At 45.3% G+C, this 19,306-nt stretch overlaps 1 long non-coding RNA gene across 1 annotated transcript in view; it reads left to right on the top strand.

Annotated features, from left to right (window-relative positions):
• Positions 1 to 214: 214 nt before the first annotated feature.
• LOC122554914 (uncharacterized) overlaps positions 215 to 19,306 on the top strand; it is a 29,329-nt gene continuing 10,237 nt past the window's right edge. The window contains exons 1-2 of the long non-coding RNA XR_015758939.1: positions 215 to 346; positions 1,455 to 1,557. This is a non-coding gene — a long non-coding RNA (uncharacterized LOC122554914). The remainder of the gene's footprint in view (positions 347 to 1,454; positions 1,558 to 19,306) is intronic.

The raw sequence follows: 19,306 nt of genomic DNA, 5'->3' as shown, positions 1-19,306 counted from the left end.
GAGTTCGGACCAAGACCTGGTGTTGGCAAGAAGGGCTTATCTTCCTCTGTTAGACAGATAGGGAGGGGCAGGATCGTGGGGGGAGGGGGTGTGTGGCTGTTTTGGAAAACAAGGGTGAGAATGCAAAAATAGTGACTGCGATCTTTAAAGAGCAGAGACCATGTCTTATCGACGGGCAGAGATAATTAGTGGAGAGAGATCCTGGTGACCTCTGTTTGAGCCCAGCTCCAGACTGCATAACAACAGGGCGGGCCCTCAGCTTCAAATCTAGCAAGGCCAGAAAGTGGATTTGGCATTGGCGTAACGAGAACTGACAGTCCTGAAAAATAACTCCGGGGACCCACAGGCAAGACACAACAGGGTGGGTGGAGGAGTGTGGGGAGGGGTGGGGTGAACATTTGAACTTAGTCCAAACACTGGCAGGCTTTGCACTCCCGGATGGAGATATAGGCCTGTGTGCTTTATTCTGGATTAGTGGTGCTGGAAGAGCACAGCAGTTCAGGCAGCATCCGAGGAGCAGTAAAATCGACGTTTCGGGCAAAAACCCTTCATCAGGAATACAGGCAGGGTTGTCTGCCTGTATTCCTGATGAAGGGCTTTTGCCCGAAACGTCGATTTTACTGCTCCTTGGATGCTGCCTGAACTGCTGCGCTCTTCCAGCACCACTAATCAAGAATCTGGATTCCAGCATCTGCAGTCATTGTTTTTACCTGTATGTTTTATTGTCTAATCTTTAGAGGGGAAAACCAGTAACAAAAACCCCAGTAATACTTGGAAATCAGTGTACTGGTCACAGTCGAGCATGTTCCAAGATGTGCAAATCCAGTTGGGCCAGTATGCAGTCACTCACAAATTTTACTGGTTTGTCCTTGACAGAAATTAAACTGTTGGAGGCGCTCCGTGTCATGCACCAAAAGGATCTCAGCATTAAATTCTGCTTTGTAAACATTTTTGTAAAGTCACGTAATGACTACAAGATGTTACTGTTGAAAGAGGCAGTGGGGGAGGCAACGGCCCAGCGGTATAATCTCTCGGCTATTCATCCAGAAATTCAGGTGGTGTTCTGGGGACCTGGCTTTGAATCCTGCTGTGGCAGATGGTGAAATTTGAATTTGATTAGAAATAGCTGGAATTAAGAATCTACTGATGACCATGAAACCATTGTCGATTACTGGGGGAGAAATCCCACCTGCCTCGCTAACATCCTTCAGGGAAGGAAGTCTGCTATCCTCAGCTGGTCTGGCCTACGTGTGACTCCAGACCCACACAATGTGGTTCACTCTCAATTGCTCGCTAAAGTGGCCTCGCAAGCCGCTCAGTTGTATCAATTGCTGCAAAGCCTCTTCAAGATCAACTAGGGATAGGCAATAAACGCTGGCCAACCACACCCCAAAAATTAATTTAAAATAAGAGACATTCACTTCAGTCTGATTTGATTAATTGTTACCTTATAGACACTGACTGCTGCTTTAATGTGAAAATCAGAGCTGGGCCGAAGGAGAAAGGATTGTGCGGGACCAAGGAAGGCAAGGCTCAACTGACAGCTCGCTCAAAGAGGTGAGGTTGGATGAGGGAGGAATGAGGTAAAGCAGTGGGCGTGCAAGGGTTAACACATGAGCGTGTTGCAGCTCCACCCACTGGTCCATACGGCACAACCTCTAGGTGGAGTCAGTGAGTGCGTCTACTCATCTGTCAGTTCGCCAGCCTGTTAATGTATAGTTAAGAGTTAGCCTGCGGTCGAGCCTTATGTTACTTCAGAGGTTTAAGGTGTTAATGGAACCTTTGCAAAAAAAAACGTCATTCATATAATTGGCTTTAAAACATACATTGCAAAACATTTCAACTTTGAGTATTACAATATTTGCAAGAAAATTCCACTTGTCCCCATATGGCTCATTCCACGGAGTACAATTGTATATTTACAAAGTACATTCTGTGTCATGTGTACATCCCGAGAGTGAAAACATTCCAACTGAGAAATTTCAGCAGATATGGTAAAGAGCCATTGCCCACAAAGGACTGTAGGTATCTCTGTCCATTAGAGAGAGACAATTGGTTATTATTGCTTGAGGATAACAACTCCACAAGCACAGGGTAGGGTGAGGAGACAAGCTCCATGAGCTACTGCAGGCAAGTGAGAGGACTGAACCCAAGTGATGGCTTTATTCCTTACCATGTTCATCTCAGACATTGACCTAACCAAACATCCACAACACAAAAGGAGGTCTCTCTGTAACTTGGGCATCTTGAATGGACATTAGCTTGTCCATCGAGAGTAACTGTCTGCTTTGCTGACCTAAGTACAGTTCAGACTCCCATCTTTTGCTTTGAAGGTGTGCTTTACTGAACTGATGGAAGAATTATTGATTGCTACTGCACACTTTAAATGGATAATTCTCTTCAAGTTGTAATTGTTTGTAAATTGAGTTATCTGTGCAGTAAGTTCTTGTGATATTTAATGTGCAATATGTGTTTTTTGTAATTAAGGTTTTCCTCCATGCCAAAAATAGATCTCTCTCTCTCCGCCATTATTTATTTTAACACCTCAATACAGTTTCAGAACTCTTGGTTTACAACACAGAAGGTTTTAAGGCATCACAAACTCTCGCTGCACTTGTTTTAGCATAAGCTAATTAACGCAATAGTTAATGAAACCTGTTCTCGCTACCTCTCTGCACAAACAATATCTTGTTAGTTAAAACCAAACCTCTTCTGCGAGACACTTACTAATGGTTCATCCTTCAACACCACCTATTAATTTCCATGATTTGGAGATGCTGGTGTTGGACTGAGGTGTACAAAGTTAAAAATCACGCAACACCAAGTTACAGTCCAACAAATCTATTTGGAAGCACTAGCTTTTGGAGCGCTGCTCCTTCACCAGGTCCTTCATCAACCACCTGGTGTGTGATTTTTAACTTTGTACACCTCATTGAAGAATGCTATTATAAGATGTGGCAAACAATGCAGATTGGATTTAGCCTCTTTTAATATAGTGAAAAGGCGCAAACATTCAGAAGGGAAATTGCCCATCCCTTGTTATAGAGTCATAGAGAGGTACAGCTTGGAAACAGACCCTTTGGTCCAACCCGTCCATGCTGACGAGACATCCAACCCAATTTAGTCCCACCTGCCAGCACCCGGCCCATATCCCTCCAAACCCTTCCTATTCATATACCCATTCAAATGCCTCTTAAATGTTGCAATTGTATCATTTCCTCTGGCAGCCCATTCTACACATGCACCACCCTCTGCGTGAAAAAGTCTCCCCTTAGGTCTCTTTTATATCTTTCCCCTCTCACCCTAAACCTATGCCCTCTAGTTCTAGACTCTCCTACCCCAGGGAAACAACTTTGTCTATTTACCCTATTTCTGTCCCTCATGATTTTATAAACCTCTATAAGGTCACCCCTCAGTCTCCGATGCTCCAGGGAAAACAGCCCCAGCCTATTCAACCTCTCCCTATAGCTCAAATCCTCCAACCCTGGCAACATCCTTGTAAATCTTTTCTGAACCCTTTCAAGTTTCACAACACGTTTTTCAACTCGGAAGGAGACCAGAATTGCACGTAATATTCCAACAGTGGCCGAACCAATGTCCTGTACAGCCGCAACATGACCTCCCAACTCCTGTACTCAATAAAGGAAAGTATACCAAACGCCTTCTTCACTATCCTATCTACCTGCGACTCCACTTTCAAGGAGCTATGAACCTGCACTCCAAGGTCTCTTTGTTCAGCATCACTCCCTAGGACCTTACCATTAAGTGTATAAGTCCTGCTAGATTTGCTTTCCCAAAATGCAGCACCTCGCAGTTATCTAAATTAAACTCCATCTGCTAAACCTCAGCCCAATGGCCCAACTGATCAAGATCCTGTTGTAATCTGAGGTAACCTTCTTTGCTGTCCACTACATCTCCAATTTTGGTGTCATCTGCAAACTTACTATCTGTACCTCTTATGCTCGCATCCAAATCATTTATATAATTGACAAAATGTAGGGGAATCAGCACCAATTGCTTGTGGCACTCCATTGGTCACAAGCCTCCCGTCTGAAAAACAACCCTCCACCACAACCCTCTGTCTTCTACCTTTGAGCCAGTTCTGTATCCAAATGGCTAGTTCTCCCTGTATTCCGTGAGATCTAACCTTGCTAATCAGTCTCCCATGGGGAACCTTGTCAAATGCCTTACTGAAGTCCATATAGATCATGTCTACCGCTCTGCCCTCATCTTTGCCCCTCGAGAAGTTGGTGGTGAGCCACTGCAATGTGCACACTATAGGTTGACCCACAATGTCCTTAGGGAGGAAATTCCAGGATTCTGACACAGCAACAGGGAAGCAACAGTGATATATATCCAAGTCAGGATGGTGAGTGGCTTGGAGGGCAATCTGCAGGGAGTGGTGTATCTGCTGCCCTTGTCCTTCTAGATAAAAGTGGGTGTGGGTTTGGAAAGTCTAAGGACCTTTGGTGAATTTCTGCTGTGCATCTTGTAGATGATACACACTGCTGTGGTGGAGGGAGTGGATGCTTATGGATGTGGTGCCAAAGTAGTGGGTTGCTTTATCCTGGATTGATTCACTTTTCCAATACAGTTCCACAGCTTCCTAAAGACTTTTGTCACCTACCTGTTAACGTAAGTCAGAGATAAATGAGCAATCCTAAAATCTTTGGCTGTGAACAATCATTTGGACTGACTTCGAAAAGCACAGAGTCAAGATTGTGGTGCTGGAAAAGCACAGCAGGTCAGGCAGCATCTGAGGAGCAGGAAAATCGACGTTTCAGGCAAAAACCCTCATCACTTTCACCTTCAAAAAGCACAGTTATAGCCAGAGTAATGTTTAATGTTTGCTAGCTTTGTTGACAGATATTATGTGACATGGACTAAAGATATGCGTCCTTTTATTCTCCATTTAGATTAGATTTTCAACCAAGCAAGACCTTTTGGGGGAGGTGGGGGGGAACAGTTATTCACCTTGTCAGAGTTGTTGCAAGTCGTTTTCAGTCCACATTCTTATGGACTAAAAGCGTGTGAGTCACTAAAGATAACTGTGAAAACAACATTTAGCCTTGTGTGGAATTTAGCTGCAATGTTTTTTATTGCAGGAAATTGTTCAAAATAAAAATGACAAAATCAGAGTCAACTGAGAGTGAAATAAGAAGAGCTGGGAACATTTTGTCCTCCATTAAAACAAAAAGCAAGTTTATTTTTTGTTAATTTGCTCAGATGTTCTTCTGGAGGAAGTGGGATCTGATTTCAAGCCTTACAGGCTTAGCATTAGGGATACTGCCACTGTATCATGTCACCCTCACTATTATTCACTCCTTATTTATCTCATTGGCCTATTATGTCTGTCCAAGTCATCAGGTGCCTATCTACTCTAGTCCCATGTCCTAGCACTTGGTCCATAGCCTTATATTTTATGGTGTTTCAAATGCTCACCTACATCCTTCAATGTTGTGATAGCTCATGCCTCAACACTTTCAAGCAGTAGTTTCACATACCCATTGCCTTCTGGATAAAACAAAATCCCCATAACTCCCCTCTAAACCTCCAGCTCCTTGACTTAAAACTGTGCCCCCTGTTAATGACCTCTCTACTGAAGGGAAACGTTCCTTCCTACCTACCCTATCTATGACCCTCAGAACTTTATACAACCACATTAGATTCCTCCTCATTCTGCTGTGCTCTGAGGGGAACAATCCCAGAGTATCTAGTCTCTCTTGCCAACTGAATCGCTCCAGTTCAGGCACTATCCAAGTAAATAACAATTCTGCTATTGGAAAGATGTTGTTAAACTTGAAAAGATGCAGAAAAGATCTATAAGGATGTTGTCAGGGTTGGAAGGTTTGAACCATAGGGAGAGGCTGAATAGGCTGGGACTGAATAGGCTGAGGGGTGACCTCATAGACGTTTATAAAATCATGAGGCCCATGGATAGGGTAAATGGCCAAAGTCTTTTCTCCAGGGTAGGGGGAGTCCAAAACTAGACGGCATAGGTTTAAGGTGAGCGGAGAAAAATTTAAAAGGGACCTTGGGGCAACTTTTTCACACAAAGGATGGTACGTGTATGGAATGAGCTGCCAGAGGAAGAGGTGGGGGCTGGTACAATTACAGCATTTAAAATGCATCTAGATGGGTATATGAATAGGAAAGGTTTGGAGGGATATGGGCCAGGTGCTGGCAAATGGGACTAGATTCATCTAGGATATCTGATCGGCATGGACAAGTTGAACCGAAGGGTCTATTTCCACAATCTACAAATCTATGACTCTATGCACCTTCTCCACTATGATCACATCCTTCCTACAGTGTGATAACCAGAACTGGACACAGTACTGCAACTAGAGCCTTACTGACATATACAGCTCCACCATAATCTCCTTGAGCTTTTCTTCAATGTCTTGACTAATTGGCAACTAACCTTGGTTGGGTATGAAATGCTTTGAAATAAGGTCAGGATATAAGTTGCAAGCTCCTTTGCTATATGCAGAGTCTCCGTTTTCAATACTGAACTGTTTGCTGACTCTCAGAAAGTAAAGCCATGACGGCATTGTTGAGGCTTACGTTCTGAAGCCTACCTGTGTTCTGAGGTCGGTTTGAGGTCAGGTAGACGGAGAGGGGCGAGGCTGAATTTACCGGAGAACACGGATTTTCTTACGAACCAAATGCAAACACGGAGCTGGATAAGAGACGACATCGCCAGAACACACCACCTCGGAGAACATCGCCAGAACACACCACCTCGGAGCTGGTTCCAAGTGTTTCTGGAGGTCAGTAGGCCTTGCTGATGATGTAATCCATCATTACCACAATAGGACTTAACCAGTATCGTACAAGTTGTAATCTTCTAGATGTGAATAATTTGAAGTCACAAGTCGACCGTGATATTGGCAAATTGTAGACTACCACATCTTGGTTGACTAGCTCAGGGAGTCAGAGAATAATTATGTTCACAAAGTTTTCCACAGCTATTAATTTGCTTGCAGCAGAAACTCTGCACTTAAGGGGGAGGAGAGGTAGGTAGTTTAGGAAGCTTTACTGTGGTCTGGAAGAGTCAACTCTGACAATCATTTCCATATATCCATAAAAGGTGTGGCTGCAAATCAACATACCATTCAGATAGTGCCTCCACCTTAGCCCCAAGTGAAGGAGTGGATTAATATATATATGTGTATGTGTATGTGTATATATAGCTTCTGTTAAGTGGTAAGTAAAATATCAAACTGCCCAATTGCAGTGCCTCAAAAGTGTAAGGGAACAGGTGCAAATGGTTAGAAAGAACAGTTCACAGGGAAAGTATTGGCTCAGTGCCCCCTTTTTTTGTTATGTCACCCTAGTCTTACCAGAACATGGGACTGCTCTCTCATTAGAAAGAGAAGCAACTGGTGGTGATTTAACCTGAGGGTTACCAGACCTCAGGTGAGGGAAAAGGTTGAGAATGGAGAGCCCTTCATGGTAATCTCAAATCATTGATGGGAATTGAACCCACACTGTTGGTGTCACACTGATCTGTAAACCAATAATTCAGCCAACTGAGCTAAACCCCTGTAACCATCCCTGCAAGCGGTGGAAAGGTTTTCTTTGCCCAATGCATTGTCATAACAAAGACATTCCATTGCCCTGCTGGCCTGGAGATATAAATGTGAAAGGTTCATTGCTGTTTTGTAGACTACTTTTTTTCCCCCCAATGGCTTTCAGATATTTGCTTGATCCAGTTTACAGGAAATCACAGGCTCAGAGACACTACAAACAGCCAGAGTTGAGGTCAAATAGATACATCAGAGTTTATGAGTTTTTGAGTTTACACGTGGGGATTGAGACTATAGTTATGGGGTTTCAGGGAATGTAGCCAGAAATGTAATAAGGGTGAAATGAGGGGTTAAAAAAAAAACCTTTTCACACAACAAGTAGTTGGATTAGGGAGTTTGCTGCCTGACAATGTGGTGGAGGCAGGTTCAACTGAGGCATGCAATGGGACATTGGATTTTTTTTTATTTTGGATAGCAATGTATGCAAGGAGATGGAGAAAGACAGGAGATTGGCACTAGCTGATAAACTGGACTAGATAACAGGGCTGGCACAATAATTCAGTAATTCATTTGAATACTGGAGGAGGCCTGATCAATGTGGTAAGATCAAAAAGAGTCAATAACAGGGGAGCCCTGTTCCAATGGCCTGAAAGGTGAAGGGTTTAGGTTGTAAGCGGTGAGCAAAAGAACCGTGAGGATAACCATTTTAACCTGGCGGTTGGTTAGCATTTGAACTGCTCTTCTGTTTCTGAGTTGATTGTGTTGGCATCTAGAAGTAAGCCCGTATTTCTGCAGCACTGATGTGGGCCCTTGCCAGCTGGATCAGACACAATTGATGATAGCCACAAATGGAGGTAATCTAACGATGGATCTTGAAGATATCAAGCAGTGGCTGTCTTTCCTCTGGCATACTAGGACTGTCCTTGGGAAATAAGGTGGTTGGTGCACTGCCTTAGAAACAAATGGTGTCTTCTGGTTTATCAATGCCAGAGGGCACTGGAGACTCATTTCTGTCACTTCCCATCAATCCATTCCTCATTTTCTAGAACAGCGTCCGACTGTATTTTTCTCCTGTAATAATTCTCGTTCCAAATCTGCGATCAGGAATGCGCATTCCACCCACTCGTTCCCGTAGAATTGTGTAGCACACCTCCAGATCACTTCAATCTTACTTCCACCTCTCACTATATTAAGAATCCAACACACGTGACTTGCGTATCCAGGACTGGGCAAACTAATATCCGTCAAGCTATAACCCTGATATTTTTGCTGCAGTAACAACAAATCTCCGTAGAGATCTGAGAGGGCTTATTGCTTTGGATGTTAGCATGGGGAATACCCATTGAAGATTGCTTTTAAGGTTAGCCCGCCCCCTTGTATCTCTCTGTTGGAGAATGTGATGGCAGAATTCAAGGATTTGATTGATGACGCATGGGATACAGCATTTCCTGATAGTGGAATCAGACTCAGTCATTGCTTTCCAAAGGGATTGGGAGAAAGCAGGGCAGAAATATGGAAGGTCAGTTGAACATTAACTGAAGAGCTCTTCAGAAGGGCTGGTATGGTCTTGATGGATTGAATGGCCTCCTTTTGTGTGACAGTGAAGAATTCACCCCATCACTGCTGAATAGGAGGGAAATGAGCCTTTAATGGTGAGATAGACCATAAGACCATAAGACATAGGAGTGGAAGTAAGGCCATTCGGCCCATCGAGTCCACTCCGCCATTCAATCATGGCTGATGGGCATTTCAACTCCACTTACCCGCATTCTCCCCGTAGCCCTTACTTCCTTGTGACATCAAGAATTTATCAATCTCTGCCTTGAAGACATTTAGCGTCCCGGCCTCCATTGCACTCCGCAGCAATGAATTCCACAGGCCCACCACTCTCTAGCTGAAGAGATGTCTCCGCATTTCTGTTCTGAATTTACCCCCTCTAATTCTAAGGCTGTGTCCAGGCAGGACATGAGCCTCTATGAAGCCACCTTTTGAGCAGATCAGAGGATATGACGTTTGTGGTGCGTTGGTAGACTTACCTTGCAGTGGAAACCCATTATCTTTAATGACTTTTATTCAAGGAATTTAGAATCTCTACAGTGTGGAAAGAGGCCATTTGGCCCACTTACACCTCTTTGAAGAGCATCCCTCCCAGCCCCCCACATTATCCCCATAGCCCAGTATTTCCCACGGCTAACCCATCTAACCTGCACATCCCTGAACATTACGGGTATTTTAGCACGGCCAATCCACCTAACCTGCACATCTTCGGACTGTGAGAGGAAATCAGAGCACCAGGAGGAAACCCACGCAGGCACTGGGAGAATGCACAAACTCTCCACAGACAGTCACCCGAGGGTGGAATCTTACCCAAATCCCTGGCATTGTGAGGCAGCAGTGTTAACCACTGAGCCACCATTTGTGGGTATGAAACAAATAAATAAGTGGCATTTCACTACGAAGAGTTGACTTTATTTTCTCACAGCCCTGGCTTCAGATTTCAGTCAGCAATTGAGTAGTCAGTCTGTATTTGGTATTCAAACACCAAAGTAAATCTACTTCTTGTGCTCTTTCCTATCCAACTTATCCCTTGCCAATTGGCTAGACTTAAGAGCAAGTTCAGTCCCAAGGAGAATATTTTATGGGCCACAAGTATCTTTATTTTTCCCTAATTTACTGGCTCATAAGGTAATTCAGTCTTCAAAAGTTGAAGGTACCTTTTTTTTCACCACAGATCCTGAGATTTAGTGGGTGAACTTCAGCTGTTCACAACAGCACTTTTGTTTTCCTTCTCAAAGGGGCAAGAGGGGATGACAAAGCAACTTATGTTGCCTGGTTATTCTCATTTCCAGTTCATTTCCTTGGCTCTACACCAACTCCTGTTGAGAGAACAGCTGTGGGCCTCATGGAATACTGGTCATTAAGGGTGCCTAAAGGGGTCATAAGCCTCACGGAGTGCAGACCATCATGGCTGCCCGTTGTGGAATCATAGTCATAGAGTCATAGAGCACGGAAACAAACCCTTGGGTCCAACCAGTCCCCACCGACCATGTTCCCAAACTAAACTCGTCCCAACTTCCTTGGCCCATATCCCTCCAACTTTTCCTATTCATGAAGTTATCCAAGTGTCATTTAAAAGTTGTAACTGTACCCGCATCCACCACTTTCACTGGCAGTTCATTCCACACACGAACCACTCGCTGTGGTCCTTTTTAAATCTTTCTCCTCTCACCTTAAAAGTATGACCCAGTTTTGAACTCCCCCCATCCTGGGGAAAAGACCCTTGTCATTCACCTGATCTCTGCCCCTCATGATTATTATAAACCTCTGTAAGGTCACACCTCAGCCTCCTACGCTCCAGTTAAAGAAGTCCCAGCCTATTCAGCCTCTCCTTCTAACTCAAACCCTCCAGTCCCAGAAACAACCATGTAAATCTTTTCTGAAACCTCTCCAGTTTGATGATATCCCTCCCTAACAGGGCAACCAAAACTGCATACAGTGTTCCTGAACAGGCATCACCATTGTCCTCAACATGACATCCCAACTCCTTTACTCAAAAGTCTGAGCAATGAAGGCAAGCGTGCTAGACACCTTAACCACCCTGTCTAACTGTGATGCAAATTTCAAAGAATTATGCACCTGGACTCCGAGGTCTCTCTGTTCTACAACACTACCCAAGGCCCTACCATTAATTGTATAAGTCCTGTCATTGAGTCATATAGTCTTTGTCTGTATTAGCAAACGCAATACCTCATATTTATCCATATTAAACTCCATCTGCCCCTCCTCAGCCCGTTGACCTAACGGATCAAGATCTCTTTGCAATCTTTGCTGTTTCTTCTCTCTAGTCAGGTAGCTGTCATTGGCACCTCAATAGTATGGGCAACCTCATATGTCACCATTCTGTGTCAATGGAATGTAGGGATACCATGTAAACACCTGTCCAAACATTTGACAGAATGGCCAATGTAGCTTGAATGGTTGAGGACAACAAAACCATGCCATGTAGTTGGCAGGGAAGGCTGGAGGAAAAGGTTCAGAATGGTACTACCCAATGTTTCCTGGGTTTTCAGGATTATACTTATGGTGTGCTGCATTTCCAATGAATCCCACTCCCCACTCAGGAATGCATTGGGAATATTGGACATAGAGGTCAGTTCTTCAGGCACCTGCTGTGTCTGATTTCCCAGTCCTTCCTGGCATCGGGTAGACAGCTGGGAGTTGCAAGAGTTGAGTGTGTTGACTTTAGGGGGGTCACTGACAGAGTGGATAGCCATGACAAACCTCATGATTAATAACATACCAAGTGCCTTGGGAGGACATTAACAAATATTCACAGTTGGCCCAGGAAGGTCCCAGGTAAATGTGTGGATGTACAATTCGGCAGGAAGTATAGTGCAGTATAAAGGACTGTGATCATATTGGAGATCACACAGGATGGAGAGTACACAATAAACCAGTATCCGTTTGTGGGGAATTCTCTTCCTCGCTCTAAGACTGTGCCCACACCCACACTCAAGTATGTGATTCCAGAAATGCAAGATGACTCAAACAGAATATCAACTGAGACACATTGTGTGGTAACTCATATTATTGAATTAGCTATGATTCTTAGAGAAGGGGTGCTCTCAGCAATCATGAGTTACAGCTGTAGCTACAATGATTCTGTCCTATTAGAGGCTAAATGCCCGAATCCAAGCTTAATATCCTAACTTCATATTCACAGCCAGCCCTCTGTCGATCTCAGCTGCTGTGCACCCCTTGGAGGATCGAACCGTACTTCTCTGGACTACCTGCAGGAACAGCTGCGATCCCTGTTTATGTTTCTACTGTTTTCTTGTTGCTGGTATTGTCACCCACCTCCACATTCAGCAATGCTCCGGACCTATAGAAACATAGAGCGTAGGAGCAGGAGTAGGCCATTCGGCCCCTCAAGCCTGCTCTACCAGTCAATCTGATCATCCAACTCAGTACCCTCAGGACTTTATCACATTTCGATCAAGTCACCTCTTACAGTTTCCTAAACTCCAGCAGGCACAGGCTCAGGCCATCCAACCTTTCCCCATAAAACAATCCACTCATTCCAGTAAACCTTCTCTGAAGCTGCCTGCAATACAATTACATCCTTTCCACAGTAAGGAGACCAATACTGTGCACAGGACTCTGAATATAGTCTCACCAATGCCCTGTATAACTGAGGCATAACCTCCCTGCCTTTATATTCAATTCCTCTCACAATAACATATCACTAGCTTTTCTGATTACTTGTTTTACCTGCATTCTAACCTTTAGCAATTCATGCCCTAGGACACCCAGATCCTGCTGCACACGGGGTGTTCTCCAATCTCTCACCATTTAGGTAATGTGTTTCTTTTTTATTCCTCCTGCTAAAATGCTCAATTTCACCACATACAGTCATAGAATCTCTACAGTGAGGAGAGATCAATAACCCTCTGAAGGGCATCCCACCCAGACGCACCCCATAACAATATATTTCCCATGGCTAATCCACCAAACCTGCACATCTTTGGACAGTGGGGTGGGGGGAGAAGCCAGAGGAAACCCACGCAGACACAGACAGAATGTGCAAACTCCACGCAGACAGTCGCCCATGGCTAGAATCGAACCCGGGTCCCTGGCGCTATGAGATAGCAGTGCTAACCACTGAGCCACCATGCCACCCAAAACCCACAGACTGCTCACACGACATATCTGCATTGCTTTGTATCCACCTTATTATTCTCTTCTGATCTAATTTTTGAATCATCAGCAAATTTAGTAACCATGCCCTCCACCCCTTCATCCAAATCATTGACATAATTTGTACCAGCACTGATCCCTATTTGTTAAATATTGTCAACCAGTCAATGACTCATTTATGCTTACTCAGTTTTCTGTAGGCCAGCCAATCTTCTATCCATACCAATACATTACTCCCAACACCAGGAGCTTTTGCTTTCCACATTGCACTGGAATATATATAATATATCATATATGTATATATATGGGGTTCATTTTCACAAAGAGCTAGCCAATGGTTGGGAAGGGAGGGGAGAAGAGAGAGGGAAGGAGAGGAATCAACAGAATCGGGGGGGGGATAGCTGAGGAGGGGGAAAATTTGTGGAGTGTCAGTGAGGGAGAGGGGACAGGGTAACAGGGAGAACAAGAATTAGAGAGGATTGGGGATCAGAATGAGGGAGATGGAGTTGGAGAGGGATAGAGAGTTGGAGAGTGTTGGACAAAGTCAAGGAGCGAGGGGAGAAGAGGGTCGGGAGGAGTGGGGCAAGGGAGGGTGGGAGAGAGAGAAAGAATCAGAGAGTTTCGGAGGTGTGTCAGTCAGAGATGGCGCAAATCAGAGAGGGAGGGTCAGGTAGTGGGAGGATGGGAGAATACCAGGGAGTGGGAGGGCTGGGGTACAGTTGCTGCAAAATGTCGGCCCCTTTACAAACAGAAATCCTGACGTTCGATGCACTCATCAAGCCTGTTATAGCCACCACGTGAACAGATCAACGGGGCTTACTGTGTGTTTCGACTGTGCACAATGTGCAGTCTCGAGCTGACAAAACAACCTTATCGGAACCTCTCAGAAAGGTCCCAGACTAGGACAAAATCCCCAGCAGGATTGCCATATCTAACTCCACAAGAGACTGGGTGTGGAGAGTAGGCCCAGCACCCTCACAGATTAATCCCCCTCTCCTCTCAGGCAAACCCATCAGCCTCACATCCGTTAGAGTTGAACCTAGACACCAGAATATACTGCTGGGAATTCAGATGCACTCAGCTCAGCAGTGTCCCTGAGGGCACTCACACTCTCCTGCACTACAAATGTGTCTGGACCTGCGATGATTAAGGACACTATGACCCCTGGCACTGCTTTGCAAAATTCATTCCTCTTACTTCTTTGATTTATTACTGTCATACGTACAGTGAAACAGTGAAAAGTATTGTTTTGCGTGCTAACCAGACAAACCATACCTTACATAAGTACATCAGGGTAATAAAACAGAATGCAAAACATACTGTTACAGATAAAGGGAAGATTAGATTAGATTACAGTGTGGAAACAGGCCCTTCGGCCCAACAAGTCCACACCAGCCCGCCGAAGCGCAACCCACCCATACCCCTACATTTACCCCTTCACCTAACACTACGGGCAATTTAGCATGGCCAATTCACCTGACCTGCACATCTTTGGACTGTGGGAGGAAACCGGAGCACCCGGAGGAAACCCACGCAGACAACGTGCAAACTCCACACAGTCAGTCGCCTGAGGCGGGAATTGAACCCAGGTCTCTGCCACTGTGAGGCAGCAGTGCTAACCACTGTGCCACTGTGCTGCCCATAAGGTACAGAAAAAGATCAACTCTAATATATGAGAGGTCCTTTCATAAGTCTGACAACAGCAGGGAAGAAGCTGCTCTTGGAATCTGTTGGTGTGATTTGTCAAGCTTCTGTATCTTCTGCCCAATGGAAGAGGTTGGAAGAGAGTGTAACCGGGGTGGGAGGGGTCTTTGATGACATTGTCTGCCGTCCTGAGGCAGTGAGAAGTGTAGATGGAGTCACTGGATGGAAGGCTGGTTGGCGTGATGGACTGGGCTGTGTTCACAACTCTCTGCAGTTTCTTACGGTCCTGGGCAGAGCAGTTGCCGTACCAAGACATGATGCAACCGAATGGAATGCTTTCTATGGGGCATCTATAAGAACTGGTAAAGAGTCATTGTGGGCATGCCGAATTGCCTTAACCTCCTGAATGAGTTCAGGATGTCGCTGTGTTAGCATCGACGTGGATGGGCCAGGATGTTTACTCCGAGGAACTTGAAGCTCCTGACCACCTCCATCTGGTTCAAATCCATGAGCAAGATTCCTGAAAAAATCCTCAGTCAGCGAATGGAAAAACTACTCCATATGTTGTCAATGCAACCAGGCTCTCCAACACACGGCTGTCTGAGACCTAATGCCCAGGGCCTTAAAAACAAACCTCCAAACTTAATTCATGCTGAAAAGCATTTTTGGAGGAAGCTGAAATGTGACGCACAAAGAATTAGTTCTGTGGTGTTCCTTTTAATTTTAATAAGGCTCTGGACTCAGCCTGAGCATGAGGCAATGGATTGTTTCCATCACAACAATTCAGTTACTAGAAACGCGGCCTGTGTCAGTGCATTGTTTTTATCTTGCTCCCACATAAAGTTACCATAATTACAACTCTGCAATACAGAGTCTCTAATTATTTTATATCCCTCAGTATCTAAATGATAAGGTAAGAAAATTAGTTTTGTAGCAAACTGATTCTTTGACAATTATAATTTCAACCTTTAGGTACGAAGCATTAACTCTCCCAGTTTTTTTTTTGTTTCCTTAGCTACGGAACGCAGGACTGGGACATTGGTGGCTCTTTATTTCCCACATCTTCAGCTATTTGCAGACAGGTCTCCTGGATCAGGACCGAGGCTGGTCGGAGTCCCTGTTCAATTTGCTGCCAGTGAAATTAACGAAAATGAAACTGAATGAAAATGAAACTGAAAGAAAATGAAACATGAACTGTCAAGGGCAGCGCTGGGGCTCAGTGGTCAGCGCTGCTGCCTCACAGCGCCAGGGACCTGGGTTCAATTCCAGCCTCAGGTGACTGTCTGTGTAGAGTTTGCACGTTCTGCCTGTGTCTGTGTGGGTTTCCTCCCACAGTCCAAAGATGCGCAGGTTAGGTGGATTAGCCATGGGAAATGCAGGGTTACAGGGATGGAATGGATCTGGGTGGGTGTGGACTCGATGGGCTGAACGGCCTCTTTCTGTGCTGATGGCACAGTTCCCCCACCAAGTCCATCCAACATCATCATGACGACATTCCTCAATATTCCCTGTTTCGTACCCTTGTGCCCTCACACACAGGTTCAGGTGCCACTCTAGTGAGGTGGCCACAGAGACCTTTGCTAACATACAGTGCAGTACTGAGGGAGTGCTGCACTGTTGGAGGTGCCATTTTTCAGACGAGATGTGAAACAAAAGTCCCATCAGCCCCCTCAGTGGATGTGAAAGTTCTCAGAATGTTATCAATATGTATCATTCACCTGACTCTTTCAATACTGATAAACCAGTTCCGATCAGATCGCTGTTTGTTGGAGATTGCTGTGAGCAAGTTAGTGCCTGCATTTACACCAGGAATGACAGCCACTGTTAGTGCTGCCTCAGACTGCTCCTGCAACTATTCCAGCTCCTTCTTCAGTTCCTATTCCATCCCTGCTCCTGTTCCTGCTCCTGCTTCAGGCTGAAGAATGTGGTTCTGGAAAAGCACAGCCAGTCAGGCAGCATCCGAGGAGCAGGAGAGTCGACGTTACGGGCATAAGGCCTTCATCAGGACTTAACAGGCTTATGCCCATAACATTGACTCTTCTGGTCCTCGGATGCTGCCTGACCTGTTGTGCTTTTGTAGCACCACATTCTCGACTCCGATCTCCAGCATTTGCACTCCACACTTTCTCCTGCTTCAAGCTGGTTGACATTAACTGTGCAGATTCCATCTGCCCTGCAGATCAGGAGTGGAGTGGGCCTGCAAACACAACCCCTCACTATCTAACACACAGACTGGGCCTGTAAACACACCCCCTCACTATCAAACACACAGACTGGGTCTGTAACACAACCCTTTACTATCAAACACACAGAGTGGGCCTGTAAACACACCCCTTACTATCAAACACACAGACTGGGCCTGTAAACACACCCCTTACTATCAAACACACAGACTGGGCCTGTAAACACACCCCTTACTATCAAACACTCAGACTGGGCCTGTAAACACACCCCTTACTATCAAACACACAGACTGGGCCTGTAAACACACCCCTTACTATCAAACACTCAGACTGGGCCTGTAAACACACCCCTTACTATCAAACACATAGACTGGGCCTGCAAACACACCCCTTACTATCAAACACACGGACTGGGCCTGTAAACACAACCCCTTACTATCAAACACTCAGACTGGGCCTGTAAACACACCCCTTACTATCAAACACACAGACTGGGCCTGCAAACACACCCCTTACTATCAAACACACAGACTGGGCCTGTAAACACACCCCTTACTATCAAACACTCAGACTGGGCCTGTAAACACACCCCTTACTATCAAACACACAGAGTGGGCCTGCAAACACAACCCCTTACTATCAAACAAACAGACTGGGCCTGCAAACACAACCCCTTACTATCAAACACTCAGACTGGGCCTGTAAACACACCCCTTACTATCAAACACACAGAGTGGGCCTGCAAACACACCCCTTATTATCAAACACACAGACTGGGCCTGTAACACAACCCTTTACTATCAAACACACAGAGTGGGCCTGTAAACACACCCCTTACTATCAAACACACAGACTGGGCCTGTAAACACACCCCTTACTATCAAACACACAGACTGGGCCTGTAAACACACCCCTTACTATCAAACACTCAGACTGGGCCTGTAAACACACCCCTTATTATCAAACACACAGAGTGGGCCTGCAAACACAACCCCTTACTATCAAACACACAGAGTGGGCCTGCAAACACAACCCCTTACTATCAAACACTCAGACTGGGCCTGTAAACACACCCCTTACTATCAAACACACAGAGTGGGCCTGCAAACACACCCCTTACTATCAAACACTCAGACTGGGCCTGTAAACACACCCCTTACTATCAAACACACAGAGTGGGCCTGCAAACACAACCCCTTACTATCAAACAAACAGACTGGGCTGCAAACACACCCCTTACTATCAAACACACAGGCTGGGCCTGTAAACACACCCCTTACTATCAAACACTCAGACTGGGCCTGTAAACACACCCCTTACTATCAAACACACAGACTGGGCCTGTAAACACAACCCCTTACTATCAAACACACAGACTGGGCCTGTAAACACACCCCTTACTATCAAACACACAGACTGGGCCTGTAAACACACCCCTAACTATCAAATACACAGAGTGGGCCTGTAAACACACCCCTTACTATCAAACACACAGAGTGAGCCTGCAAACATACCCCTTATTATCAAACACACAGACTGGGCCTGTAAACACACCCCTTACTATCAAACACTCAGACTGGGCCTGTAAACACACCCCTTACTATCAAACACACAGATGGGCCTGTAAACACACCCCTTACTATCAAACACACAGAGTGGGCCTGCAAACATACCCCTTACTATCAAACACACAGAGTGGGCCTGCAAACATACCCCTTATTATCAAACACACAGAGTGGGCCTGCAAACATACCCCTTATTATCAAACACATAGACTGGGCCTGCAAAGACACCCCTTACTATCAAACACACAGACTGGGCCTGCAAACATACGCCTTATTATCAAACACACAGAGTGGGCCTGCAAACATACCCCTTATTATCAAACACACAGAGTGGGCCTGCAAACACACCCCTTACTATCAAACACACAGAGTGGGCCTGTAAACACACCCCTTACTATCAAAAACACAGACTGGGCCTGCAAACATACCCCTTATTATCAAACACACAGAGTGGGCCTGCAAACACATCCCTCACTATCTCATTCTCCTCTGAGACAGCAAAGGATTTCCTCTGCCCTGTGGCTATGGAAACACTATGACAGAGAGCATCAGTCTCACCTCACCGTTATCATGGCGGAAATCACCACTGGGCTCTGGGTTCTGTGGTGTTGCCTGCCTCTTTAAAAGCAGCAGCCCACAGTGCAAAGGTTTTAGCTGAGTCACCGAATGGATTCCTCACACGAAG

The sequence above is a fragment of the Chiloscyllium plagiosum genome, unplaced genomic scaffold, assembly GCF_037043375.1.
Source record: "Chiloscyllium plagiosum isolate Xiang-an unplaced genomic scaffold, Cpla_swu_hap1 HiC_scaffold_12, whole genome shotgun sequence".
In the NCBI taxonomy this organism is placed as follows: Eukaryota; Metazoa; Chordata; class Chondrichthyes; order Orectolobiformes; family Hemiscylliidae; genus Chiloscyllium; species Chiloscyllium plagiosum.
This window is presented reverse-complemented; position numbering and strand designations above follow the sequence as displayed.